At 42.4% G+C, this 27,743-nt stretch overlaps 2 long non-coding RNA genes across 8 annotated transcripts; both read left to right on the top strand.

Annotated features, from left to right (window-relative positions):
* The first annotated feature begins 7,596 nt into the window (after positions 1 to 7,596).
* LOC127299857 (uncharacterized) lies at positions 7,597 to 17,571 on the top strand. 7 transcript variants are annotated; one of them, XR_011744962.1, is made up of 10 exons: positions 7,598 to 8,705; positions 8,814 to 8,836; positions 8,921 to 9,025; positions 9,123 to 9,194; positions 11,499 to 12,537; positions 12,666 to 12,735; positions 14,456 to 15,197; positions 15,581 to 15,648; positions 15,841 to 16,133; positions 17,214 to 17,568. It is a non-coding gene; the product is annotated as an uncharacterized lncRNA (long non-coding RNA). The 7 variants fall into 7 exon arrangements; XR_011744958.1 differs by having other exon boundaries at positions 7,597 to 8,705; positions 11,499 to 11,748; positions 11,856 to 15,197; positions 17,214 to 17,571; XR_011744957.1 differs by having other exon boundaries at positions 7,597 to 8,705; positions 12,666 to 15,197; positions 17,214 to 17,571.
* An 8,884-nt stretch (positions 17,572 to 26,455) lies between these two features.
* On the top strand, positions 26,456 to 27,472 carry LOC127304806 (uncharacterized). The gene is made up of 2 exons (XR_007853539.2): positions 26,456 to 27,092; positions 27,210 to 27,472. It is a non-coding gene; the product is annotated as an uncharacterized lncRNA (long non-coding RNA).
* The last annotated feature ends 271 nt before the right edge of the window (positions 27,473 to 27,743 follow it).

Below are 27,743 nucleotides of genomic sequence, written 5' to 3'. Positions count from 1 at the left end.
GCCGGAACATTTTTTCCTTGTACACCGGATCGGTGAGGTGGAAGTAGTCCTTGTAGAGCCGGAGCTGCCCTTCCACTCTGTTGCGTGGCAGGTTTTTTGAGCGGCCCTTGACAGAGCCCCGGTGCACCGGCCCCTGGTTTGAATTGAACTCGTGGATCATGGACGCCGCAGTAGTTGCCAATGTCTGCGTGGACTGATCGGACTCCTCGTCGGAAGAGGAGTGGATGACCTCCGTGCGGAACTTCTCCAGCATCTTCCACATGTCCATCTGCGTTGGTACGAACTGTGGATCAATAGCCGCGCACAATAGCGCCGAAAACAGGAGAAGACACCTACCAGCGCAATTGAACGAATAGGTCGTGGGCGGCGCGGAAGGGTGGCGCAACCGGCAATGTTTTGTTGAAGATATGCCCAAGAGGCAATAATAAAGTGGTTATTATAATATATCTTTATGTTTATGATAAATGTTTGCATACCATGCTATAATTGTATTAACCGAAACATTGATACATGTGTGTTATGTAAACAACAAGGAGTCCCTAGTAAGCCTCTTGTATAACTAGCTTGTTTATTAATAGATGATCATGGTTTTGTGATCATGAACATTGGATGTTATTAATAACAAGGTTATGTCATTGAATGAATGATATAATGGAAACACACCCATATAAGACTAGCATTAGATCAAGTCATTAAAGTTCAAACTTGTTATAAGCTTCCGATACATAGTTACCTAGTCCTTCGACCATGAGATCATGTAAATCACTTATACCGGAAGGGTACTTTGATTACATCAAACGCCACTGCGTAAATGGGTGGTTATAAAGATGGGATTAAGTATTCGGAAAGTGTGAGTTGATGCATATGGATCAAGAGTGAGATTTGTCCATCCCGATGACGGATAGATATACTCTGGGCCCTCTTGGTGGAATGTTGTCTGATTAGCTTGCAAGCATGTGACTAGGTCACAAGAGATGACATGCCACGGTACGAGTAAAGAGTACTTGTCGGTAACGAGGATGAACAAGGTATAGAGATACCGATGATCGAACCTCGGACAAGTAAAATATCGCGTGACAAAGGGAATCGGTATCGTATGTAAATGGTTCAATCGATCACTAAGTTATCGTTGAATATGTGGGAGCCATTATGGATCTCTAGATCCCGCTATTGGTTATTGGTCGGAGAGGAGTCTCAACCATGTCTACATAGTTCGGAATGGTGCAGAGAATAAGATTCATATATGGGAAGTCATTTTTCGGGGTTCGGAAAAAATCCGGTGTTTTGACCGGAGCTTCTAGAAGGTTTTGAAAGGACCGGAATAGTCCGGAATATTGTGGAAGCTTCCGGAAGTGTCCGGGATGACCCGGGCTGTCTAAGGAAGTCCGGAGGGTTCCATAATAGGTGTATCCATGTTTTCCTTAAGGGTTAAGAAGTTCCCCTAAGGCAGATTCGGATTTGGTAAAAGAGTCCTAGTTCTAGTAGGTTTCGGCTGACAGAAACCTAACGGAACTCTCCCAAACTTTGGAGGCAGGTCTTGGAAGACCCAAGGACCTTTTCCACCTATAAAAGGAGGGCAAGGGGAGCCCCAAGAGGTGCACAAGTCGCAGCCCTTGCCCCCTCTCCCCAAACCCTGCCGGCCCTTCCTCCTCCTCCCTCTTGCACGGCTACAGCGAAGCCCTGCCGGAGATATCCACCACCACCGCCACCACGCCGTCGTGCTGGCGGGATTCCGAGGAGGATCTACTACACCCGCTGCCCGCTGAAATGGGGAGAAGTACGTCATCATCAACACCGTACGTGTGACCGAGTACGGAGGTGCTGCCCGACTGTGGCACCGTCAAGATCTTCTACGCGCTTTTGAAAGCAGCAAGTGATCGACTACAGTAACAACGAGATCTAATCTCGTAGGCTTTGGAAATCTTCGAGGGTTAGTCTCATGATCTTCTCATTGCTACCATCTTCTAGATTGGATCTTGGCTTGTTATTCGTTCTCGCCGTAGGATTTTTTTTTTGTTTTCTATGGTATGAATCCCATCAGTGGTATCAGAGCCGTGTCTATGCATAGATTGGTTGCACGAGTAGAACACAATGGTTTGTGGGCGTTGATGATTTTGTTGTCTTTAGTTCGTGTACTTTGCATCTTGCGGGATGGTGGGATGAAGCGGCTCGGGCTAACTTTACATGACCGCGTTCATGAGATTTGCTCCACGTTTGACATGCAACTTGTATTGCATAAGTGGCTTTGCGGGTGTCTGTCTCTCCCACCATAGTGAAGATTCAATCTACTCTTTCTATTGACAACACTAGTATCACCGTTGTGGTTCATGTTCGTAGGTAGATTGGATCTTACTCGAAAACCCTAAACCACGTAAAATATGCAAACCAAATTAGAGGCGTCTAACTTGTTTTTGCAGGGTTTGGTGATGTGATATGGCCATGATGTGATGATGAATATGTATGAGATGATCATTATTGTATTGTGGCAACCGGCAGGAGCCTTATGGTTGTCTTTATATTTCATGTAGTAGTATTATTTCAAAGTAGTTGTAATAGTTGCTACATGTGGTGAACAACAATGAAGATGCCGCCATGGACCTTGACGCTACGCCGACGATGATGGAGATCATGCCCGTTGATGATGGAGATCATGTCCGTGCTTTGGAGATGAAGATCAAAGGCGCAAAGACTAAAGGGCCATATCATATCACATATGAATTGCATGTGATGTTAATCCTTTATGCATCTTATCTTGCTTAGATCGCGACGGTAGCATTATAAGATGATCCCTCACATTAATATCAAGACAATAAAGTGTTCTCCCCTCGTATGCACCGTTGCTACAGTTCGTCGTTTTGAAACATCTCATGATGATCGGATGTGATAGATTCTACGTTCACATACAACGGGTGTAAGCCATGTTGCACACGCGGAAATACTTGGGTTTGCTTGACGAGCCTAGCATGTACAGACATGGCCTCGGAACACAGGAAACCGAAAGGTTGAATACGAGTCATATGGATGATATGATCAACATGTTGATGTTCACCATTGAAACTACATCATCTCACGTGATGATCGGTTTTGGTGTAGTGGATATGGATCATGTACCACTAAACAACTATGAGGGATGTTGTATTAAGTGGGAGTTCATTAGTAATTAGATTAAAACATGAACTAATTATCATGAACATAGTCTGAATAGTATTTTGAATTAAATTTGTAGAATTGGCATCCCTTATCTACCATGCGCTAGTCTTTAATTGAGATAGAAATACTGTTAAGTCTGACAAGAAACTTTACGGACTGGTACCGTATTGTTAAAGAATCAAGAAACGATTAAGTCCTATTGCAAACTTCTAGTAAACCTCACATTTTCTGATTCAAAGAACAATGATTTCAATTAGTACCTAAAATCATCTTGTCTCCATGAAACTTAAAGTTCAAATCTGTTTGAAAAGTAAGGAGCTGAAAATTTTATTTTAGAAATAAGCGAGGTATGAGATATATGTGATATCTAAGACCTTATTGCAAGGTGATAGAATATAATTTGGTGAGACTACATAAACGCATAAGTTTTATGGGAATGTACGAAGGTTGAAGACGCCAGGCGTCCCAATCCTCCAACTAGTGGGGCACTAACGATATTCACATATCCATGAAATGATCGTCCTTAGTATGCACCGTTGCTAAGACTCGTCGTTTCGAAGCATCACGTGATGATCGGGTGTTATAGATTCTACGTGTGCATACAACGGGTGCAAACCATATTTGCACATGCGAATACTGAGGTTAAACTTTATGAGCCTAGCATGTACACACATGGTCTCAGAAAGTCGTCATGATTTGATGGATAAAAATTATGAGTGAAATTGTTCATCACATTAAAAGGTTACTAATAGTGAAATCCGGAACACTTTTCATATGATGATCAACTTCAAGGTAAGAACCTCAAGGTTATTGGTATTTGACCAACAAACCTAGAAGTTATTGATGTTGAAGTGTTTTTCTGAGAATGAGGAAAGCTAAAAGAGAAACTACAAAAGATTTTTGGCAGTAAGAAAGAAAAGACTAAAAAGTTTAGCTCAGGTGTATATAGATGATATACATGTTATGAATGTATTCCTAGTTTGGTCACACAATGAAATTCTTGGGTATTTGTACCATATTGGTTAGTATGAAGTGTCATACAAAACAACGCAATACAAGAATACAATTGCCTAAGTGACAGACAAGGAATATCATAGGAATGCATGTCTGGAACAAAAATAAAGTGTTATTATGTTCGTCGTTGGCATTCTATCTAGCCCTTCAGATTTATAATAAAGAACTTCATAATTGTTGTTTTGTTCTGGTCAAAAAAAACAATGAGTTGTTCAAATTTTGACAGTATTCCATGTATGATGGATAAGTTATTATAAATCTTTACGGTGAAACACACATGCATAACACTGACGCTAAAATGCCATAATGCAAATGATTTGAATTCCACTTATTTGTGGAATCGCCATTTAGGTCATGTTAGAAAGGAACGCATGAAGAAACTCCATGCACATGGATTTTTGGAGTCATTTGATTTTTGAATCATTTGGCGCTTGTAAATCTTTTCTAAATAAAATGACTAAAATACCGTTCATAGGCCAAGAGTTGAACGGGCAACTAACTTAGTGGAAATGTACATGATGATGTATGTGGTTCACTGGGCATAGTTGTGTGCGGGAGATTCTTCTACTTCATGAAAACTTCCAACAATGAATTGAGTATATATATGGATATATTCGATAAGGAAGAAGTTTGAAACATTTGAATGGATTCAAATAAATTTCAGCATGAAGTGGAAATCATCGTAATAGAAAAGTCAAATGTCTATGATAGGATCATGGTGGAAATATTTGAATTACGAGTTTTAGCGAACATCTAAGAGAGTTATGAAATTGTTTTACAACACACGTTTCATGGAGTATCATAGTGATGATGGAGTATCCGAGAGACGTATCCAAACCTTGTTGGATTAATGATGAGATAAAATAAAATGAAGCCATTATATTTTTGTGGATTATGCTTTAGAGACTACTGCTTTTACACTGAATAGAGCATCATCAAGATCCGTTGAAATGACACCATACGAGTTATGGCATGGGTATAAACCCTAATAGTCCTTTCTTAAATTTTGGTATGCATAGAATAAGTAAATTTACAACCAAAATCGGATGAATTTCTTTGTTGGTTATCTCAGAGAACTAATTGGGAATTCTTTCCACTATGAAGTAAAAGACAAAAGTGTTTGTTAATATTACTTGCTTATTTCCAAGAAATTGTTTTCTAGCGAAGTATTTGAGTGGGAGGACAATAGTACTTGATAAGGTTTATGAACCTGAGCATAATGATCAGAGTAGCGCAGCATCGGAAATGGTTCCGGAAGCGGCCACGGCGATCATGGCTCCCATGACTACAAAGTGTTTTAGCCATGGAGATCGAAGTACCTATTGAACCTTGTAGGTATGGATTACTTTGTGATCAAATAAATGATTTGTGGATAAAAGATTGATTTTGAACAATGATAAACCAACTACATGCAAAGAAGTTATGATGGGCCCTGACTCCGTTAAAATGGCTATGCACCATGAAATCCAAGATAGGTGAATACTTTTTGAAAGTAAGTGGATCTATAAAATTGATGGACTTGGATGGAATATCCTTGAAGAAGCTCGACTTGTCGAAAAGTTATTTACGAAAAAGTTCAAAGAGTTGACTACGATAAGATTAGATCTTCCGTAGCAATGCTTATAGTCTATGTGGATTATTCTAGTAATCACTACATATTTTGTTTATGAGATATGATAGTAGGATGGCAGAAATACATTCCTTACCAGAAGTATATATGAAGGATGTATACTAGATACAAACCAAAGAGTTTTGCTAGTCCGTGAAATACTAGATAAGTATACAAACTTCAATTGGATGAAGTGAGTATCGCGGAGTTGGAATCTTCACCGGATGAAATAGTCAAATAGTTTTTGATTTCATCAGAAACGATGAACATGCTTGCATTTGCAAGAAATTAAGCGGGAGCGCTGAGACATATTTATAATACTTTATGTAGATGACATATCGTTGATTATAAATGATGTAATTATATACTTGATGTGATTAAAAAGGTTTCATTGAGAATCAACTTTAATGAATGGATATGGACTGAAACATATTTAGTGTCAAGATCTATGAAGATAGACTGAAACACATAATAAGTTTAAGTCAAAGTACATAGAATGGATACTGAAGTAGTTCATGTGAAGGTTTAACAAGACTTGAGTGTATCTGACACTCAATGAGTAAAAACACATGAGTGATTTTAGATCACGATTAATATGTACACAATCAGATATCCTATGCTCTAAAGTGTTATGAGCATGTACCAGAATGATTCATGTTATGATCATTGGACGACAGTAAGAATATCCTTGGGTACTTTAGAAGAACCAAGGATATATATAGTTTTGTATGGGATAATGCCAAACAAATCGCTGTAAGGTGTTGCACCGATATTAGTTTGGTCACATATAAAAATGAATTTCAAATCTCAATTAGGCTAAGTGTTGTTTAAAAGGTAGCACAATGAGCTAGAAGAAGTTTATGCTAGATTTAAATGAGTTCTAAATATTGTGACGGATTCTACAAGCGAAGGCAGAGTATGTCATTGTTTTGACAAATGACTGAGGATGTTAAAGTCAAGAAGTTCTTTAAGAACTTGGTGTAGTTCCGATAGTGTCAGAACTTTGAAGCTATATTGTGTGTGACAATATTAGTGACATATTTTAGACCGCGGAATTAAGGTTCCACCAGAAGACTGAAAATATATGATTAATGCCGACTCATTTGGAAAATGAGTGATGCGTTGAGACGCAAATGAATTGCAAAATACATACGTTTCTGAGCGTGTCGGATCCGTTGACTGAAACCTCTCCCGTGAGCAAAACATGATAAGCACCAGAAGACCAAGGTGTTATAACTTTACAAATGTAAAATAGATTATTGACTCTAGTGCAAGTGGGATACTATCGGAGATATGCCCAAGAGGCAATAATAAAGTGGTTATTATAATATATCTTTGTGTTTATGATAAATGTTTGCATACCATGCTATAATTGTATTAACCGAAACATTGATACATGTATGTTATGTAAACAACAAGGAGTCCCTAGTAAGCCTCTTGTATAACTAGTTGTTGATTAATAGATGATCATGGTTTCGTGATCATGAACATTGTATGTTATTAATAACAAGGTTATGTCATTGGATGAATGATATGATAGACACACACCCATATAAGCGTAGCATAAGATCAAGTCATTTCTCCTATAAATGTTGAAAGAGTACCCAGCCAACCAGGCCATCTGAAAGGGGCAAACGAATCTGGTCCGTCCGTTTCACCATACACAGTAAATCTTCAATCCCACTTTCCACCACAACCGGATCGGTGAATATGTTTCTCACTTGTTCAGTTTTCCTCCGAGTCAATGACACGCGGGGCCAGCTACGTGCGGGGGCCGATGATTGGAGACTGTGACGCTGTTTATTTCGAGTCGTCTTTCTTCGCGTCCACATGCGGTGAAACCCTAGATCGAGAAAAAGCATCCAATCCCTCGTCCTAGAGCCCCGCGCTCTTCTCGTCTCCTTTCTCCCGCAGTGAAAACCAGATCGAGCCGTCGCGCATCCTGCCGGCGGCCGCGCGGCCGCGCGGCTGGTGGATGGCGGGATTTGGAGGCGGCGTTGTGGAGGTTGCTGGCCGGCCATCTTCCGCCGTTCCGTGTCCCTCTTATCTCGTCTTCTCCAAGCCCACGTGAGGCCGGAGATGGCACTCCCAGGCAGAGGAGGCCACTGGCGCACCGCCAATCACCTGGATGGAGCCCGACGGGGACTGCGGCGTTCGTGGAAAGGAGGAGGTGCGGCAGGAGCGCACACGGAGGTGGGCAGCGGCGACGCCTACTCCTATCCTCGTCCCCGTCCTCTCCTCTTCTCCCGCCCTCGACGTCATCTTCCGGCGGAGCGATGGCAGTGAGCACGCTCCTGCTCGGATGGGCCGGACGGGGACGGTCGTAGTGGGAGGCGCTTGGGGAGAGCGCATGGAGAAGGTGGCGGCGCAGAGGGGTAGCAGCGGCGCATCGGCTGGAGAAGGTCGTCGACAGCCGGCTGGGCTCGAGATTTCCTTCTCTGGGGCGGACGGGAAGGTAGGAGCACTGCCGCCTCCGTGCGCTGCTCGTCGACTCCTGGGGACGCCTGCTTGTCTGCGGCGCCGCAAGTAGCGCGAACCAACAACGGAGGAGGCCATGTAACAGAAGAAGACGACGCGAGAAAGGGTGGATGCAGGGCGAATCGAGCGATGCGGGCGATGGAGTGGTGGTCAGGTGCACACGTGGGGCTGGGGAGTGGCACTCCGCATACGAGCGCGCGCAGCTGTCCAGCTGATAGCAAGTACGGTGAGCTGATTTACTCCCATCTTTCTTCCCTTCTACTCATGTCTCTGTCTGTTGCTAGACAATTTTTGTTGGAAGAGTAGCGAGAGGATCAAGGAGGGGCGGCGCTGGCCCGGCGCTGTGCCACACGAAGATGCATCACATCTCCCTCCTCATCCCTTCTGATTGGTCTCCCCAACCTGAGATTCTTATTCTGACTCGTATCAGGGCGTGGTGCTATCACAGCGGCAAGTAGGCAATCAACACCACCCATTCTCCTCTTTATTTCTTGATTTTTAGAAGGATTCATCTTAATTTGAGATGTTAATTTGTGATTGTGTTCTTTCTCTTGTATCTCAGGATGTGATCCTGGCTAAGATGAGGTGGCTATCACTGCTTGTAGTTTTTCCCCACCACATGTTTGTTGAAATGTCTGACTCAAATTGAAATTTCTTTTATAAATGTAGGCGACGTCATCTCCTCTACCAGATTGTTCAGTCGCTTTTGTCACACCATGTGATGTGTAGATCAAGTGTTCATCATGCGGTACAGCTGGGAAGGAAGGCCGCAAGGTGAGTCAATGTGCTCTTTTTATCTTCTCCGTTTCTGAGCATATGTTCAACACCACTCGCTTGATTTAATCCCCTCTATTTGTTTCAACAATGGAAGCATGTATTAGTGAACCAATTGGAGGTGCCGTTTGAGTCCTGCTACATCATTGATATCCTAGATATCCACATGGTACGTCAACTTTTTTCTGTTCCTTTTGTGTGCTCTTGGGATTAATTAATGTGATGACTAACTGCAATCACCCTATTCGAGAGCGATGTCGAGCAGGGAGCTATGTTTTAACAATGGGAATTGTAGTTTTATCTTCCAATCTTTTAATTCGAACCAAACTTTGTATATCGTTTATCATAGAACATGTCAAAATTATATGTAGGGTTAGTATATCTGTGCAATCATCTAATCATGCATCATTTGATACATATATCTGGAACTTCTAATAAAGGATATATGATATAGTTTCATTTCATAATAAATTCCTCTTTAACTACCAATGAAGACCATGTTGTGGTATTAAGGAATATGAGAGTGGATTTGGTGATCAGGGGGGTACGTGAGCACCCCCTAAACACCGTTGGATTTGCTTTTAGATTCACTCTTCGCGAGTACATGCTAACGGACATCAAACGGAGGCGAGGGGAGAGAGGGAGAATAAAAAGGTGGAGCTGAGCGAATCCCACTACCAGTACCAGTAGTCCAGTACCACCTCGCTTGCTTTTCAGAGGACGACGACTGATATTATCCGCTCCTCAACCACTAAATCCTCTCCTCTCTCTCACAGACGGCCACGCGATCTGCTGCGCCACACCAGGCCGGAGAAGCACACGAGTAGGAGACCATCACCATCCATCCAACGAGCGCGAGGACGAGCCTTCCTCCGCCGCCGACGAGCACTGGCTGGGCAGCTTCTCAGCGCTGCAGTCCTACACATCGTGCTCCCCAATGTAAAAAAACGAGAGGGTCGACGCGCTGCTCGCCGAGCTGCTGCTGCAGGAGAGAGCACCTGGTCCGGCGGCGCCCACCGCCGCAGCCGCCGTTGCCGCCGTCGGCCCGCGATTGACTTTGATTGAGTTTAACGGGGGAAAGAAATCGTGCCTCCGGTGCCTCCATAAGCTCATTCCGTAGTAGTATTGTTGCAAAGCTTGACCAAAAGAATGATTGAGCACAGATCCAGAAGAAAAAATCGGGAGAAAAAATGCACAAATCAAAACTCGGGATCCAATGGAAATTGAGGACGCCTTTGCTCAGCGAGATTCTACCCGATGGAGTTTGCGGCGGTGGAGGCCAGTACGACCCGGAGCTCGTTGTGCAGCCGCTAGCCATGGCGAGCAGAACGCCACCGCCCCACCTACGTACAGGGAACACTGGAATCAATCCATGAAGTCGTGCTGCCGATGCGGGATTCTTCCTCGCCGGCGCTGGAGAAACAGGGCGGTGAGTCGAGTCCGACCGCGGCTCGACCGGCACCAGCGCCCAGCGCCTCCGGCCTGGTCTCACCCGGCTCCACACGAGCGTCTCCTCGCACATGGAGCCTCGCCTCCCGCCGTCTTGTGCAGATTCATGGCGTAGCCGACCGCATCGGAGAGCAGCGGCGGCGGCAGGCCCCTAGTTCCCCGCCGAAGATGCCTCCTAGGCTTGTACAAATCGTCGCGTCTTGGCCTGGTCCCGCGGCCGAGGCGGAAGCCATGGCCTGGCTCTCCTCGGCGGTCCAGATGCTCCGGAGCAGCTCGTCCATGTTCATGGAGCTCAAATCCTTGCTGAGGCCGCTGCCTCCCGCACCGCCGGCGCGCCCAGCGTGCTCTGGAACTCCTCGAACGTCAGCGAGTATACCGACCCCTGCCTCATCAGTGGCGTCGACCCCATCAGCCCACCGTCTTCTTCGCCGAGGCCACGGCGGATGTCCGGCCACCGCACCGCACCCCACCTCTGTTGGAGAGGAAAAGAGAACTCTGCCAAAAGAGTTCTGATGCCTATTTTTCTATTCTCTCTCACAGGAATCGGTCACATGCATTCAGAAAAAGTGAAAAACGTTTTGGAGAGTGTTAACGGAATATTGGATGCCGTTAGACACGTGTCGAGTAGTCAGGGGGTGCTCACGTACCCCCCTGATCACCAGGCTTCATCCGTAAGGAATATCTAATTGAACTTTTGTACTGTAACAGTGACTAGACTTAGCTCTAAAGTGTGCATATGGTTCTTTCCATGCATCATGTACCACACACCTGCTACACCAGTCAGATCAATACATGGTAATAATAGATATTGTTTCATAAAGTTTCCAGATAGAGTAATTACATTTTTCTAAAAAGTTGATTTGCCAACATGTACCACCTTGTTGGTGTAGTGAGTCGGTACAGATCAGCTCGGTCCATACATGCACTACATATATACTGGCTAAGGATGTGTAAATATAGGAGGGTAATTAGAAGCTACCATCTTGGTGCCGCTGCATAAGGTTCTGATAATGCTTTATTTCAGGTATGTGCAGAATTCTACTAGGGATAAAAATCAGTCGAGTAAAAGAGGGATGAAAAGTTGCAGTCTTTGTGATAATCATGGGAGCCTGGGACATGTTCACTTAAACTATTCTGCTGCCGTTTTCTTTGGTATTTGCAGACCTACATCCAGTATATGATAGTCCATTGATTTAATGGTTATGGTAAAGATGAGAAAGTTGGTTGATATGGGGTTTGTGCTTTATATAGGGCAATATGGTTTTCTAGAAAAGGTACTTGAACGCTTAATTTTTTTGATTGCTTTGGTTTTGTTTCAATTCCATTTACTGGTATTGTTCTATTTTGAGGATTTTTATTTTACCGAGCTTCCTTGCGGCAGGCGACGACCGGGCGAGACAGGTCGATATAAAATGGTTAATTTACTTGTTCATTTAGATAAGGGAGGAGAAGGGAGCATGAGATGAATAAATGTGTCTCTGATGATTGTTTCCATGGCTAGAAACATGGTCAAAAGCCCCATGTGAATTTCCTCCCCTTTTTTTTTGTTTGGGTACCTTTTTGGGTGAGACATTTGTTGCTTCCAAGGGTTGCCTGGTTGCGCTCCACCAGCACTGGGTATGAACCTACTGGTGGAGTAGCATGGAGATGGAGAGAATAGGAGCATATGGTGGCTGGGTAGTGGTGTTTTTATGAGATGGAGATAAAGTGGCTCTAATCTGAGTGTATTCTAATCAGATATTTTATTTGTGATTTTATCTGTGATGTAATCTTGCTGATTTGATTTGGATTGTGTAGAGGTAAAATTTCCAATCACCAACTGATGCTTTTGAGTTTTAACTTTTGCTTCTATGCTGAGTAGATTGGTCTAGAGGTGAAGGCCTATAAGGGCTTGTCAGGATAAACTTTTGCTTCTGTGCTGAGCAGATTGGTCTAAAGGTGAAGGCCTATAAGGGTTTGTCGGTTTGCAAGGCACCGGTTCTTGAGGCAAGCTTATTTGGATCACGTGGGCAGCTCAGGCATGGAGCAGAAAATCAAGGAGATTTGATTTGGAGTTTGGGAAGGTAGTGTTGTGCAATATGCATGCAACAAGTCTGTTCCACAGTGCATGTCTCACTCAGTTGTTTTTAGACTTGTGATTGCATTTTGTCATTTTAAGGCTTCACTGGATCTCTGGATTGCTTTGACGTAGGAAGGATTCTGTTACCATTAACTAACACACGATGTTAGTGCTGGTGCTTTTGTGATGAGTGGCGAATGAGGTACGGAATGAATATAAAAGGATATGCAGCAGGTTCCATTAATTTTCTGGCATATTCTTACTTTGTCAGAAACCCTAAATGGGAAATTGCATAAGCTGTATTTTACATGTAGCATACAAGGGTGTGTATCTTAATCGAAAAAAGAGTGTGAGTTTCTTTTTATTGCGGAATTGAGATTGACAATATAAAACAATTAGTTCCTGTGGTGTTTTGTTCATGGTTTCTTTTCGTAATGTACATGATTGCTTTGTCAGTTCAGCTCATTGTCCTTCAATCCGTTCAAGTAGATCTTTTCTACAGCATCTGGCGATGCAATTATTAAGCTATTTGACTTGTGCACACTATCAAGAAGCTTGCATGCTTTCGATAACCATGAGTGTGAATTTCTTTATTGGTGCATGTCTTCTTTAATCAGTATTTCTGTTTATCATGCTCAGTTTTATGGTTCCCCATTGGTCAGTCAATCTACCCGCTCTTCTTCAGCTTAACTGATATGCTATTAAGTAACTGATGTTTTGTGCTGCACAGTTTGCGCCTGTAGGGGGGGAGGTCTTCCAGGTTGAGTGGAATCCAAATTTGGAGGCTATATTGTAGCTTCCCACAAACAAAAGGGTTATGATATGGGACGTTAGTAGGAAAGTTTAGTCAAATCTGCTCCTATATTCTATTTTATGTTTGCTTTTGGCATCTTATTTTCCCTCTCGCCACATTGTTATTTATTGGTGAATCAGTCCGAATTGAAACCGAAAAATATGTAATGAGTTTGATCCAAAACAACAATCTTTCTGCATTTACTTCTGCCTTATCAACTGCCAATGCTCTTAATTTGAAGCCAATTCTCATTAAAATGGTTAGCAATAATGTTAATAGGAGAATAGTTCTGGAAGGATTTATGACTGAATGTACATTTAAAACCGAGAGTGTGAACTGTAATTGAGCTTTATTCAGATTTGGGCACTTTTTATTTATCGCGGATTCGGAACGAACTATAATTGAGCTTTATTCAGTAGAATAAAACAAGCGCATTTTTTGGAAACTGTGCAGCTGCAAGTTCTTTGCAATTTATCTGGTTGTGTTCATATAGTAGAGCGGACAATCTGTGCTGCTGCAGTGTCAAGGTAGTGAGCGATTAACAACACCATGTTGCATACATGGTCCATGGTTTTTCCATTTTTAAATGCAGAAGCAGGACTCAACATTTTCAGCTTTGTTTTTGGTAAAACTTATTGACAAGGTTGATTAGAAATTTTATCCTTTTATTTACATGTCAAGACGACATCTCTCACGGAGTATTTCGTCCTACAGTCTGCTTCCTCGAGCTGGCTGCGTGGTTCAGTGGTCGTTATTCATTCCGTCGTCTTCTCTTCAGTTCAGTGTTTAGTCATGTGTGGCTTGGTTTCTGCTTGATCTTGGTTTTTAGGCTGTAGTAGATGCACTACACACCTAATGTCCTAATGTGCATAATCATTAATGGTACATAATGTATCCCCATGGCAATATCATCTGCTCATTAAGAAGGCCACTATCATTGATGGCAGCGCTGACCAGCAAGCTGCCTTTTGCCCTTGCCGTGGTCAATCTTGGTTGTTTTCACACGGATGGATTTAGTGGCATATTGTGTGTGAACATTGAAACTGATTCTCATGGCCTTTAAGTACAACTTCATAGAGTAGTGTTACAGCAGATGGACAGAGGTAATTACGTTGGTTGGTGCTTTCAGAACGATGGACAACTGTTGACTTGCAGGCCCTCACTGTCCCTGCAGCTAGAGTTTCATATCTCGTGCTGAGGTATCACTGTCTCATATCCACTGCTTTTGCTTCTTCCCATAGAAAAGATAGGCTGCAATTTAACTGTGCTATTTATTGTGATCACTTAGTTGCAGATTCCTTGCCACCTTCTTCAGGTGCAGGGAGTGTTCCCAGATATTGTTCTTCTGCTGAGTTGGTTGCTTTTAGGCATTTGATTAGCGGGGATAGGTCAGTTGGGATAGCGTCAGACTGAAGATCTGAAGGTCACGTGTTCAACTCACGATCACTGCATTTTGACATTTTTTATTTTCTTGTTTACCACCAATCTGCCATTTTCAGTTTAGAAGTAGATCATCTGCCATTTGCGATTTAGAAGTAGATCATCGGCCTAGCATGCTCCTTGGTTTAACTCATGTTGCTTTGCATAGTTAGTGCCGAGATGAGAAAGTGTAATTCTTTCTCACCTTCCCTCTCAGCTGAGTCTCCATTTAACTGTACCAATAGCAAACATGACTATTTTGTTGCATCTGTGAGTATTCATCTACTTCTGGCAAAAGCAGTTTTGTAGACTTTCCTTCGTGCCACTATTTTCGTGGTGGTGTATGCAATCTAACTGACCTATCTTGCAGGTAACTAAGGATATACATTGCCAAAGTTCCACATGTATCCTATGTTCCCTGCTTTGGTTTGGATACTTGCTTGCCACCTTTGGTATGTGTCCACATTATGGTGTGTTTTTTGTTGGCTTGTTGGATCTGAATGTTGCTTCCTGCTTTTCTGTCTTCCTCTAGGATTCAGTATATAGGCATATATATATAATATTATCTAAAATGGGATGAACCTGCACGTTGCTGGGATCACGGTAAGCAGATATGGTCTTTGCGCTGCAGCCTTTTGCGTCTGCGGATGATACCATCTGACTGAAAACTTATTAGCTTTGTTTGTTGATTTTTTGGGTTTTAGATTGGGAACTTATTAAATCCATATAATTCTGAACCATGCTTTGAAATGAAAAGTAGTAACTACAGAATGGTGTTTCAAATTATACATCATTATTTTATTTCTAAATAATCCTTTACTTGCTTCTTTTTCAGTTGGAAATTAGCTTCCTGGGTAGATCGATTTCAAATAGCTATATTGAGGCTTCGTAAATATAAATTTTGTAAGTAAAATTATATTGAGGCTCTATATCCGTCTTAACATCAGATACTTTTTCTATGCATCCTGGTCATATCATGTCATGCTAATATGATGTGTTCAACAAATACATTCCCTTATGGTAGACTGCTGATTTTTTATTTATGTTGATAAGTATATTTAGTTAAAGCTCACTGAAACTGTTGTTATTGATCAGGTGCAGGTTGAGTGGGAAACAAAAGAGTATGTGCCAGCTCAAGCGACAAAGAGAAATTGGGGCGGTAAGGGAGGAAAATTGGGCACCCAAAGTAAGGGAAAAGAGAGGAAAGCGAGAGATGAGCAAACCAGTCCACAGAAATTGGTTGAGAGAGGAGCTCTCACCTTTCAAGCGGCAGCCAGCTTGATCCTCTGCCGGATCTGCACCAACATCCTCCTCCGCCAGCTTCTTGTCTTGTCGGCCAGCCTCCTCCTCTCCAGCATGGCACAACCCTCTCCCAGGAGGGTGGCAAGGTATGACTCCTCTCTTCCTCATCGACTCTCACCTCTCCGCCCACCTGCTCCTATTTAGAATGTGCCTCCTTTCTCTCTACTGTATGCTCGTGGTGTTGTTGTGCCTCTATAATAGTAGTAGTATTTGTTGGATTCGGATGTTAGCTGCATGCATTTAGAGGTTAGCTACTAGCTGGTCCATGTGAGATGTTGGCATTTGGATGTTAGATGCATGCTTGATTAATCGATTAAAATATTTGATATGCTGGTTGTCTCGTTCGAATAGTACCTTAGTGGATGTCATTTATGCTAGATGATTAGAAGAGTACATGATGATGCTCTGTTTAGTTTTCTAATTGATTACTCTACTGATGCTCTATTGGTATATTCAGATTTGCAACAGAAGCTATTGTGTTTCTGACATGCTTGATCATGCGAAGTTTAATCCTTTTTTTAATCTTTTGCACACATTTATATCAAGTTTTTACCTCGATTGCGAACTAGGTTCTCATCAGGTCAGTCGCCTGGAGATTCTTTGAATTTTGTGATGAATGATAAGTACTTACATTTTTCTTAGCATGTGACTGTCAAGCAAATATGTGTCGTTTCAGTTTTGCCATATACATTTGTTGTGTCATGACTGGTGTGCGATCAAGCATTCTAAGCACGTGACTGTCAAGCAAATATGTGTCGCTTAAGTTGTGTCATTTTTCTTAGCACGTGACTGTCAAGCAAATATGTGTCGTTTAAGTTGTGTCATCTTCTTGATATTATGTAAACCTTAGAATGCTTGATCGCACACCAGTCATGGTTAGTAATTGTTTTTGCTTTTTATTACGTGCTTGTAGTTTCTCTTTCATAAGTATTATTTTTTTTATACTTGATGGATGCACAAGTATATGAGACATCAGTCATGAAGTAGGAACTAATTATGTACTATATAACAAACTCTTTCATTATTAATATTTGTTCCACTATTGATTTGGATTCCTTAGAAAGGATAAACAGTGATGTTTTTTTTTGTAGTTTTGGCGATCCATGATCGCTATAGTTTTGCATTGCTGTTCAATACACAATGTGGCCTGATGTTTAATATTGCAGTGTCTGCCGCACAACTTGAGTAAGAGTGCCTGCTACGGCTGATCCAGGATACGCCCAAAGAGGAGATCCATATTGTGTACATACAAATTATTGCCAAGTGAATTAAGTTTTAATTTTTAGTGCAAGGAGTAATGAGCACAAATATATATGTGATCTTTGACAACAATATGCTTTTCTTAGTGATAAATTTAAATTAGTGCTTAGACATATTGAGCTCTTCATCGATCTATGTATCACATGAATACATTAGAGTTCCTTATAAGTGATGAATACATTCAAAACCCTGAGGACTGAATACATTTAGGCTCCTTACAAGTGATTGCATTTGTACCACCCTAAGGACCGACATCAACAAGGTAGCAGCATGCGCTAAAACGAGACAGAACTTGTGGTTTAAATTCTCACACTGTCACCTGGGCATATAGTCAAATAATTCCGACTCTAAAGTAAATGAATCTCAAACGCATATACTCCGTCCGTCCCGTTTTAATTAACTTGGGGGAGAAAAAACGCTTTGGAAATTGATTTTTACATTCCCGTCCTATGCAGTTTCAAATTTTAAAACAGACTCCCTAAGATTTACCACCAGCTCGCCAATCGATCGATGGGTCCAGCTGGGATCGATCGAGGGAAACAAAGGCGTATGAATAGCAGCAGGGATCATCAACGTTCGACGAATACTGGGCCAACGAGATCATCGTCGGCCAGGCCGCGGATGAGGTGGTTAGCGTCGCCGCTAGGCGCGCGGAGGCGGGCGGCTACTCGTACGGCTGCGCCATGATGTGGCTCTCCATGGGCTGCCCTCCCGCTCCCGGCAAGGAGGTGAACGGGAGCCTGGTCGACGGGAGGCGGTCCTACGATCGGGAGCTGGATCGCTTCGAGGACGGCCTGCGACAGTGCATTGACGATGTGATTCCGGATGATCCATGCGGCTGGGGAGAATTGGGGATATAGGCGCGGAGCGGAGCGGTTGGTCTGGGTCGAGCGGAGTGTCCGACGGCCTGATTCGTGACGAGGAGGACGTGCGGGTAGAGAGTAAAAAACAACAGGGTTTTTTTTTGTAAAATTACAATTGAGTTAATTAAAACGGAACGTAGGGAGTAGAAGGAAGTCAAGTGCCTGCCATTAGATTAATAGAGACCCATATGTGGCCAGGTTTGTTACATAGATGTTGAATACCAACTTACAAATCAATGAAATTACAAGCAAACAACATATACAAAGAGAAAAACATTCTAAAAACAACGAAGCCATGTTCAGCGAACAACATATCGAAGCCAAGGAAGCCACGCTGCAAACTCATACTGTCCATTGCCAAAGAATTTCTCTCATGGCATAAGTTGTGTATAGATTCCTACGATACCGAGATCCAACACTTGCGCCATTCAGTCACATCAATTAATGCTCACTCGAGTTGCATGCAGCCTTGGGTGAGCTCAGCCTTGGCCGAGCTGATACTGTCACCAGCGCAGGGTGGCGTGTGCTTGAGATTCCACTCGAGATCGACCGGATTTTGTAGTCAGTCGAGTTGTAGTGTTCAGTAATCAGAACTTGTCAGGTCGTTAAATTTCAGAGATGTAAACTGGTATGATTTTTGGAATTATATGGCCATATCCACTGTAAATTTATCCCAAAGCTGCTAATGTATGAGTTTCAGCGCTGCAAATGTATGAGTTTTGTGCACTATCCAGTCATCTACTACAATGCCCAAGCTTGTACATTGTAGTTTGAAGTTTTTGTGTATTTTTTAATCGACTTGCTAGATGGAATGGTGTTCAGTTAGAGAAGATGGGTGCTTGCTTGGTAGCCTATCATATGTACTGTCCCTTTCGATTTTGCTTGTAGATCTTCAGATAGTATTTTTGCTGGCAAACCTTCTATAAACAAGATGGTATATGCCCTTGCCATGCTCTATAAAGAAAAGGGATTCCATGTGTTTGTGCATGTGGTATTCTCCAAACTGTATTTCTCTCTTATCAGCACAGATTTAACTATCTCCTGATATTTCAGGCATTGTCTTCTATGGTTCACCACATTAGTAAAAACTGTTGTTTGCAGAATATTACTGTCACAGTTACCCCTGTGTGGAAAATTAACGACTACAGGTCCATTTTTGGCTGAGATTTTGGTTTTGAAAGTGTGATGTACCTAGCTTGGCATGTACATCTTGACATGGCTGTTTATCCCAGGCTCCAGGTGACACAATAGGGATTTGTGCCAATTATCATCGGTCATCATAGTGTGATGCAAACTTGTGTCTCTACACCACTAATCTGACCATGATTTCAAAAATTAGTTTGCTGGCTGACTGAAAATAATGTTTGTTGCGTGGTAGTACTTGATTGCCACTTGACTAACATCTTGTGTATATATCTTGAAGGAACTGAGCTCGGCAATCGCCTCCAAGCGAGTGGCAAGAGAAAACAATGACTTGTGCTATATTACTAGAGCTAGAATCGTTTGCTGGTTTTAGGCCTTAGATTAATCTTTGTAGATTGTACGACACTGACATCAAATTAAAATTCAGTATAGACCATCATGTTTACAAATAGTGAGAGTTTTGTTGAGGACATCTAACTGAAAGAGGTTTATTTTTGACATCAAATTCTTCATGAAATATGTCAGCATCCACGGCCAGCTCGGAGCATGTCCGTGCGCCATCGGCATGTGATCATGTTGGAGTTGATGAGTGGCAGAGCCTCATTTTAAAGGTACATGTTACTGTAATTGTGTCTGCTAAAGGCACTCAATTTCGAATGGTATGACTTTCAAAAAAAAAAATTCGAATGGTATGTTTGGAACCTGGTTACATAATGTATGCAAGTATTGCAGGCGTTGTATATGCGGTCAACTACAGTTTGTGTGTCCGTTTAAATAGCTGCAGCAGCTGAACATCACATGTATCTATTTTTTTCTTGCTATGTAAGAACTATATAATTGTAAGTGTCATCGGATGTAATGCACATATGATATATGCACACTCTGGTAGTTCTGTTTATTGCGTTCGATCTCCTTTTTAGGAACTTGGTTCTCCTGTTTCATAGCTTCATCTTGCATAGTACGTTGGCATGTTAACATACTCACTAGGCTGGAGTGTATTGGTTCCAAATTTTGGGATATTATAGGCTAATATTTCTTGTTTGTTCTTGCTTTGTTCACACGATCATGTGATTATTTAGTTTAGGTATGCAGTTACAAACATATCAAAGGCACTATTTAGGATCTTCACTAAACAAGATTTGTAATGCTGAGTTTTGTGCTCTTGCCAATGAATATTTCCCTGCCTGATTTGAGGAAGATGCATGGTTTTCAGACTACGGAAATTTATTGTTTATTTTGGTTTGGTCATTGTTTATTTCGGCTTATTTCTAACCTGGATTATGTGAATGGATCATATCAAAAGTTCATAACAGATGCATCTACTTCCAGCAAGTGTTTCGGTTCACTTGTGCAAACATCCACGCGATATATTGATGATTTAGTTATATACCATATGGTGCTTACCAATGTGGTTCTGGTAAAGCGTGATAAGTTATAGAAATTGTGAAATATTTAATATCAATGGACAATAGCATAAAATGGGAAAACAAAATCTCATGGCAAAAATGGAAGGCGAATCTAATAGAACCGTAGATACTCTCCGCATTAACTTTGAATGACCAATACATGAAAGATCGTCTTACAACTATTTTGGTATGAAACATCCTGTATAATTATGTAAAATTTAGAGGAACAAGAAATAAACGCCATATTTGATGCGTATATAGCAACTCAAGACATGAACCATCACCAAAAATATAGATTTAAGCACTGAAATAAATTATTTATTAAATTACCGTCCTATATATCAACATTCATTGGCATATTAATACACTTTCATTTGCACTTGCGCGATAGCGCAACGGGTTATCTAGTTAAAGTTCAAACTTGCTATAAGCTTCCGATACATAGTTACCTAGTACTTCGACCATGAGATCATGTAAATCACTTATACCGGAAGGGTACTTTGATTACATCAAACACCACAGCGTAAATGGGTGGTTATAAAGATGGGATTAAGTATTCGGAAAGTGTGAGTTGATGCATATGGATCAAGAGTGGGATTTGTCCATCCTGATGACGGATAGATATACTCTGGGCCCTCTCGGTGGAATGTCGTATGATTAGTTTGCAAGCATGTGACTAGGTCACAAGAGATGACATGCCATGGTACGAGTAAAGAGTACTTTTCGGTAACGAGGATGAACAAGGTATGGAGATACCGATGATCGAACCTCGGATAAGTAAAGTATCGCGTGAAAAAGGGAATCGGTATCGTATGTAAATGGTTCAATCGATCACTAAGTTATCGTTAAATATGTGGGAGCCATTATGGATCTTCAGATCCCGCTATTAGTTATTGGTCGGAGAGTAGTCTCAACCATATCTACATAGTTCACGAACCGTAGGGTGACACACTTAAGGTTTGATGTCGTTTTAAGTAGACTAGTAAAAAACCCGTGCGTTGCTACGGGTTTATTTTTTAACATTTCCTCCCTTTTTTTTCGAAATGGGGGTATCTCCCCAGCCTCTGCATCAATCGATGCACACAGCTGTTTTATTTCATCGTTTCAAAATTCAAGATTCATACAACTCATGGATCACACAAGGTGTACATAAAAATTAACCATAGAAAAACAAAAAAGATGTGACTCTTATGCATGTTGTAATCTTCTAGTGAGCTGCCAGCCACCCTGGTTGTAGATATCCTGAGCGACCGTCTCCAGACGGGTACACCCAGAATCCATATGTGCATGTTGAGACTCCGGTAGAAGATAAGACCACTCGTGGATCCAATGTGTAATCATTCGGATAACTTGTAGAAAATGAGAGTTCGTGCTTTTGTTAAAAACCATATCATTACGACAATTCCAAATAGCCCACATCAAAGCACAAATACCCGTACGTATTTGTTCCTTTGATTTTTTTCTCCACTCCATTTAGCCAATTTCCAAACATATTTGTAACATTAGCTGGTGGAGGAACATTAAAAGTATATTGAATGGTTCTCCAAATAAGCGTTGCGAAGGGACAATCAAAAAATAAATGGTTTATTGATTTATTAGCATCACAGAAAACACACTTTTTACATCCATTCCAGTTTCTTTTAGCAAGGTTATCCTTCGTAAGAATCACCTTATTGTAGAGAAACCACATGAAGATCCTAATCTTGAGTGGCACCTTTATTTTCCAAATATATCTACGTAAGAAAACCGTATGACCGTTCATCATATCCGCATACATGGATTTAACCGAAAAAAGGCCAGAAGATGTTAACTTCCAAACAAAAACATCTTGATCATCCGACAAGTTAACCGTAAATAAGCGATGGAGCAATATTAGCCAAACCTCAATTCTATCTTTCGATAAAGTCCTCCTGAATTCGATATTCAGCGGATTACCTGTTAAGACATCCGATACCAGAACGTTTCTCCGGCGCACAATGCTATATAATGAAGGGTATTGTTCAGCTAAAGGCCTATCACCTAACCATATGTCCTCCCAAAAGCGAGTACTTTGACCATTTCCAACCTTAAAGGAACCCCGGGAAAAAAAACTCGTCTTTAACTCCCATAAGTCCTTTCCAAAAAGGAGAGTCGGTGGGTTTAGCTGTCAGTTGTGACAGAGTTTGAGTTCGGAGATATTTGTTATGCAACAGCTCCTGCCAAAACCCTTCCTCATTTAAGAGCTTAAACAACCACTTACTGAGTAAGCATTTATTTTGTATATCTAACACCTCCACACCGAGACCCCCTTGGTCTTTAGGTCGACAAATAATGTTCCATTTAGTAAGCCGATATTTACGCTTATGCTCATTATTCTGCCAAAAGAATCTTGACCTATAGAAATCTAATCTTTTTCTTACCCCTTTAGGTATTTCAAAAAAAGATAGCATAAACATTTCCTCCCTTATTGAAATATAATTAGCGATGAACAAAGAAGGCCTTCCGTCCAGCGGAGGATAGAGTGTGTGTGTGTGGCAGAACTGAGAGGCTAGAGAATATAAAGCCAAAGTGACGCGTCCCCTTCGCCTCACCATCCAAGCACATAATCTCGGCCGATCTAAAAAAACTAAAAGATCAGTTACCAAAGAATTCTCTAAGCTTCTCATCTCCGCGGACACGACAATCTTCCTTCAGAACCCAAATCCGTTGGAGTTGACAGCGCATGCGATGCCGTGGTATGTAGAGCAAAATACGCTCGACATTAGTAACCATCGTCTGCTGCATCTCCTCGTGCGTGGAACCGCCGCCGTACCCGACGGCAGCCATCAGCTGCGTCATGAGAAGAACTTCCTAAAGTGCGGTAACATGCGAGTACGTAGAGGTTAGGTGCAAGGTGCTAGGTAAAGCACTTGCTGAAACGTATATATGGGATCCAAGAGAAAAACAGAAGGATCGTTCAAACAATCTTTGAGTTGGCCACATGTCGTTTCCAGGTTTAGAGAAATCATGACAACTAAGCTCGTTGTGCCCTGTTCGAAAAATTCCATGTTGGACCACCGCGTACATGCCAGCCTTGACGCTAAAGGTCGGAAGCTGGACGCGATCTGTTCTTCGATCTAACTCTTTTGCAACCGTGTGCCAGAGGAGGATCTGGAACGTGCGCTAGTGCGATCAGCACTTTCCTTTTGCTGCCCAGAAAGCAAACTGAGGAAACGGATCTGAACAACCACGGGAGAGGCGGTAGGCACACGGATCAATCAGCAACAGAACTCGCGGACGTACGTTCGGACCCACGGCCGCATCCGTCTTGTTGAGGATCGACGATATGCAGGCGATGTAGGACATCATGGAGAGCACGATGGCGGCGATCTTGCCGGTAACCATCTGGGCGACGCCGGTGACATCGCGTCACCGAAGGCTGCGCAGCACAGATGCCATCTTGCCCGGCGCCGGCGCCATGTACCTTGCTTCATCTGTGGCATGGAGGAGATCGGCCCCAAGGCCAAGCCCGCTGTCCTCCGAACCGACTCTCGGCCCTGTCGAAGACGATCGATCTTGACGGTGAGACCGTCTGGGCGATGACTGTGACATCGCGTCCCCGAAGGCTGCGCAGTATGGATGCCATCTTGTTCCGCGCCAGCATCCTGTACCTGGCTAGGTCGATGGCGTGGAGGAGCTCGGCCCCAAGCCGAATGTCTTCCCAACCGACTTCTTCTGCTCGGCTTTGTCAACGGCGCTCCGCCGGTCCGCCTAGCCGATATCTTCTGGGCAGTATCGTGCTAATCGATCTCGTATCCTTCGTGTCACGCCCGTGGTCGCTTTATATAGGGAGTCTCATCGAGTGGTTTCCATTAAGAACACGATGAGAGATAGGGAACGAAACGATTCCTGTACGAACACGATATGGCGAGCGAACGGGGCGATGTAGGAAAAAGCAAAACGAAGTTGGACGAAAACATATTAGACGGACCAAACCAAGGAAACGTTAGCTCCTTTATTATCTTTATTTATTATTACTATTACTATCTTTACTATTAAATTGGAGTTGGTCGTTTGACTCTCAACGAGTTTGATGGTCGTCATTGAAAAAATCCGGACCATCCAATCTAATCTCACGGTCTCTACATCGCCCCACACTTTTCCACTCCCCGCGTGTGATTTATGGAATCAATCAATCAAAATGATTCTTAATCAATACAAATTAAGTATAGGATGTTTAATTCCCGCAGATGTATCTGTACTTGCCCTGGTATGGAATCAATTAATCTTCCTAGATAGAGCACCGCCCCGGCAGACAAACCATCACGCCGCCTCCGCTCCCTGCGCCGTCCTACCACCCCAGGGCGAGCAGCCGACGGTAGGAATGAACCGTGTCCGGCGGGATGGGCGCGGCCGGGAGGAGCTCATCGCAGCGCAGGCTCCCACTCGATCTCTTCCGAGAAGAACAACACCACCGTGCACCGGCTGCCGCTTCAGGAGGTCGGATCCCGCGCAATCCGTCGGAGTGCTAAGTAATTTGTTAGATCCCAAATCCTGTAGATTCTTGTGTGCATAAGCTGCTCGACGGAATTGCCTGACATGGTCTTTTTTTCTTCTGCGTGTGCAGGGAGACAAGTTCATCCGGGACAGATCATCAGTGAACATGGCCCTTGCGCACTACCTGATCATGGAGACCAAGAAGGACAAGGAGTATGCAGCGGCCCTGGAGGCTTACCCATCCAAAGAGGCCTACTGGAGTCAATGACCGCGCGCAGATCCTCGCCTTCAGGAACAAGCCGTCGAAGCGTGAGAACTTCTCGGGTGCGCCGCTGCCAACACAGTTTCTTCTCAATAGGCCAAGCCGGCGAAGCAGATGCGCTACACTCCTCAGGTATGGACATACTTGTGATTCTAATAATGCATTGACTTTATGTACGTGGTAGAAATTGGTGATGGTTACTGATTACTGTTGTAGTCTGCGGAGAGGACTCTGGATGCACTAGACCTCATACCTCAACCTGATGGACTGTGGGAGCAGCAACCTACTGTCCATTGTGTTGTGAGACATGATATATTTGTTGGATGACTCAAGTGGATCCACGTCTGAGCTCCTCATAGTCGAGGGGAACAATGGTTGCATTACAAGCGTCAGCTGGGCTCCTGATGGCCGTCATCTTGCTGTTGGGATCAACTCGTCTGACATCCAGCTCTAGGAGCTCCTCCTGGTTAGTTAAACATTGTCCAACATTAAAAAAAGTTATTTATGTCCTACACCAATTTCTAAAAATACCATAGTCAGATTGGTATTGTGCAATATCTGTGCTTATGGATAATTTTGTTGATGTGCCAGTGTAGGTGAATTTTACTCTGCTTGAGTTGCTTAAGTATTTTGTACGTCATCACACTACATGCATCAAGTAGGTACTATCTGCAAATAGTAATTGTACATCAGTACGTGCATATTGCATTGTTTGTTGCTTCACCGTATTGATTGTCATACATGTACATATCTTTAAAAAGTTATGTTCATGTATGTTTGAGTATAGATCTATATATAGGACAAAATATGTGTTGTGTGGGGCACTGACACTGATCATCACATAAGGATTTAGACAATAACTACTTCAGATACCACAGATGTCACAAAGACCATGCAAGAGGTGTGCTCCTAATCTGAAATTTGTGTTTGTTTCTCTGGAGAGGTGCTATTGATGTTTTTCTGTTTTGCTAATACTGACTGATGCAGTATATCGATCACAATTTTTCAGATTACAGGGATAGCATATAAAGTGGCTGATGTCGCTTCAATAACCGCCCAGGGTAAGAAGGAGGTTGATGCATGCTTTGACATGAAGAACACTCTTGTTCAGAAGAAGTAGTTGGTCGCCAACTACTGGAAGCAGGTCAGCAAGATCAATGACTACTAGAAGAGCTGGTTCAACACTATGTTCAACACTGTTGCGACCATGTTGCGACCATAGAGATTGTAGCGGTTGGCTTTACAATCACAAGAGAAGAGAGCAGCAAACTTAATTGCAAGAGAATTCATGCCATGATAAGTTTTACAGTGATACAAAGCCTATCAAAGTATTATATTTATTCGTGCTATGAAATATTTTGTCATTTCCTCTCTGTTTCTTGACAGCGATGTCATGTCATTTCCTACAATAAATTGAATGCCATTAAAACCATTTTTTGTCCTGCAGGCTGCAACTCCCTTCCTATTAAAAATATGTACTTTAGCTTCCTTTGTGTTTGTTACATATGCTTGGTTGGATGAAATTTATGCCGGTCTATGTTTGTATTTTTTTTCCTCAAGTCCACTAGGTAATCCCCGAGATCGAAATGTGGCTTGCACACTATGTGACGACTGGTTCGGAATACACTGGTTCCTTGCTAAGTATCTACGCGAACTGTAAGCCTCTAAGTTAGTACATGTTCATATGTGCACTGTAATTTTTCTTCAATTCCTAGCTCTCCAACCATTTTGTGTTCATATTTAAGCCTAACTAGATCTTTTATTATTTCATAGATGGTTGGTTAATGATCAAAGGAGGCGCTCTGGGATGTGCTGAAGGTGTTTCATAGTTCAGTAAGTATGTAACCTTGCAACTTCTTTCCAGAACCAAAGTGCATGCTTGCAATGCCCATACTTAAATTATTTGGTAGAGAAAGCTTCAGAGTGGTTACAATAAGCCCATGTTGACTGTCACCGGGAAGTGCATATTTAATTCTTCCAATAGTTACTATTGCCTTGGATGTTGGCCTTCCAACCCTTACTCTTGTTGTTTGTCATGCTCTTTGTAACCATTGTGTAAATAAGAATCAACAATGTTTCATCAGATATAAAATAATTATTGTGTAAAGAGAGTAGGTTGATGTATTAATCAAAGTAGATCATCATGCTCGTTGTTCGTATGGATGCTTCTCTGCAGAAACAAGAAAAATAGACGACTCGTGATAATTCTTAATTTCCAAGGCCCTCAGCATATAAGCTTATATTATTCAGATTTTTTGAAGATGATTATGTACTTTAGTCTAAAGTACCACAAATAATTTTCACAAA

The sequence above is a fragment of the Lolium perenne genome, chromosome 5 (assembly GCF_019359855.2).
Source record: "Lolium perenne isolate Kyuss_39 chromosome 5, Kyuss_2.0, whole genome shotgun sequence".
Lineage (NCBI taxonomy): Eukaryota > Viridiplantae > Streptophyta > Magnoliopsida > Poales > Poaceae > Lolium > Lolium perenne.
The sequence above is the reverse complement of the archived record's forward strand: the minus strand, read 5'-3'. Positions and strand labels throughout refer to the sequence as shown.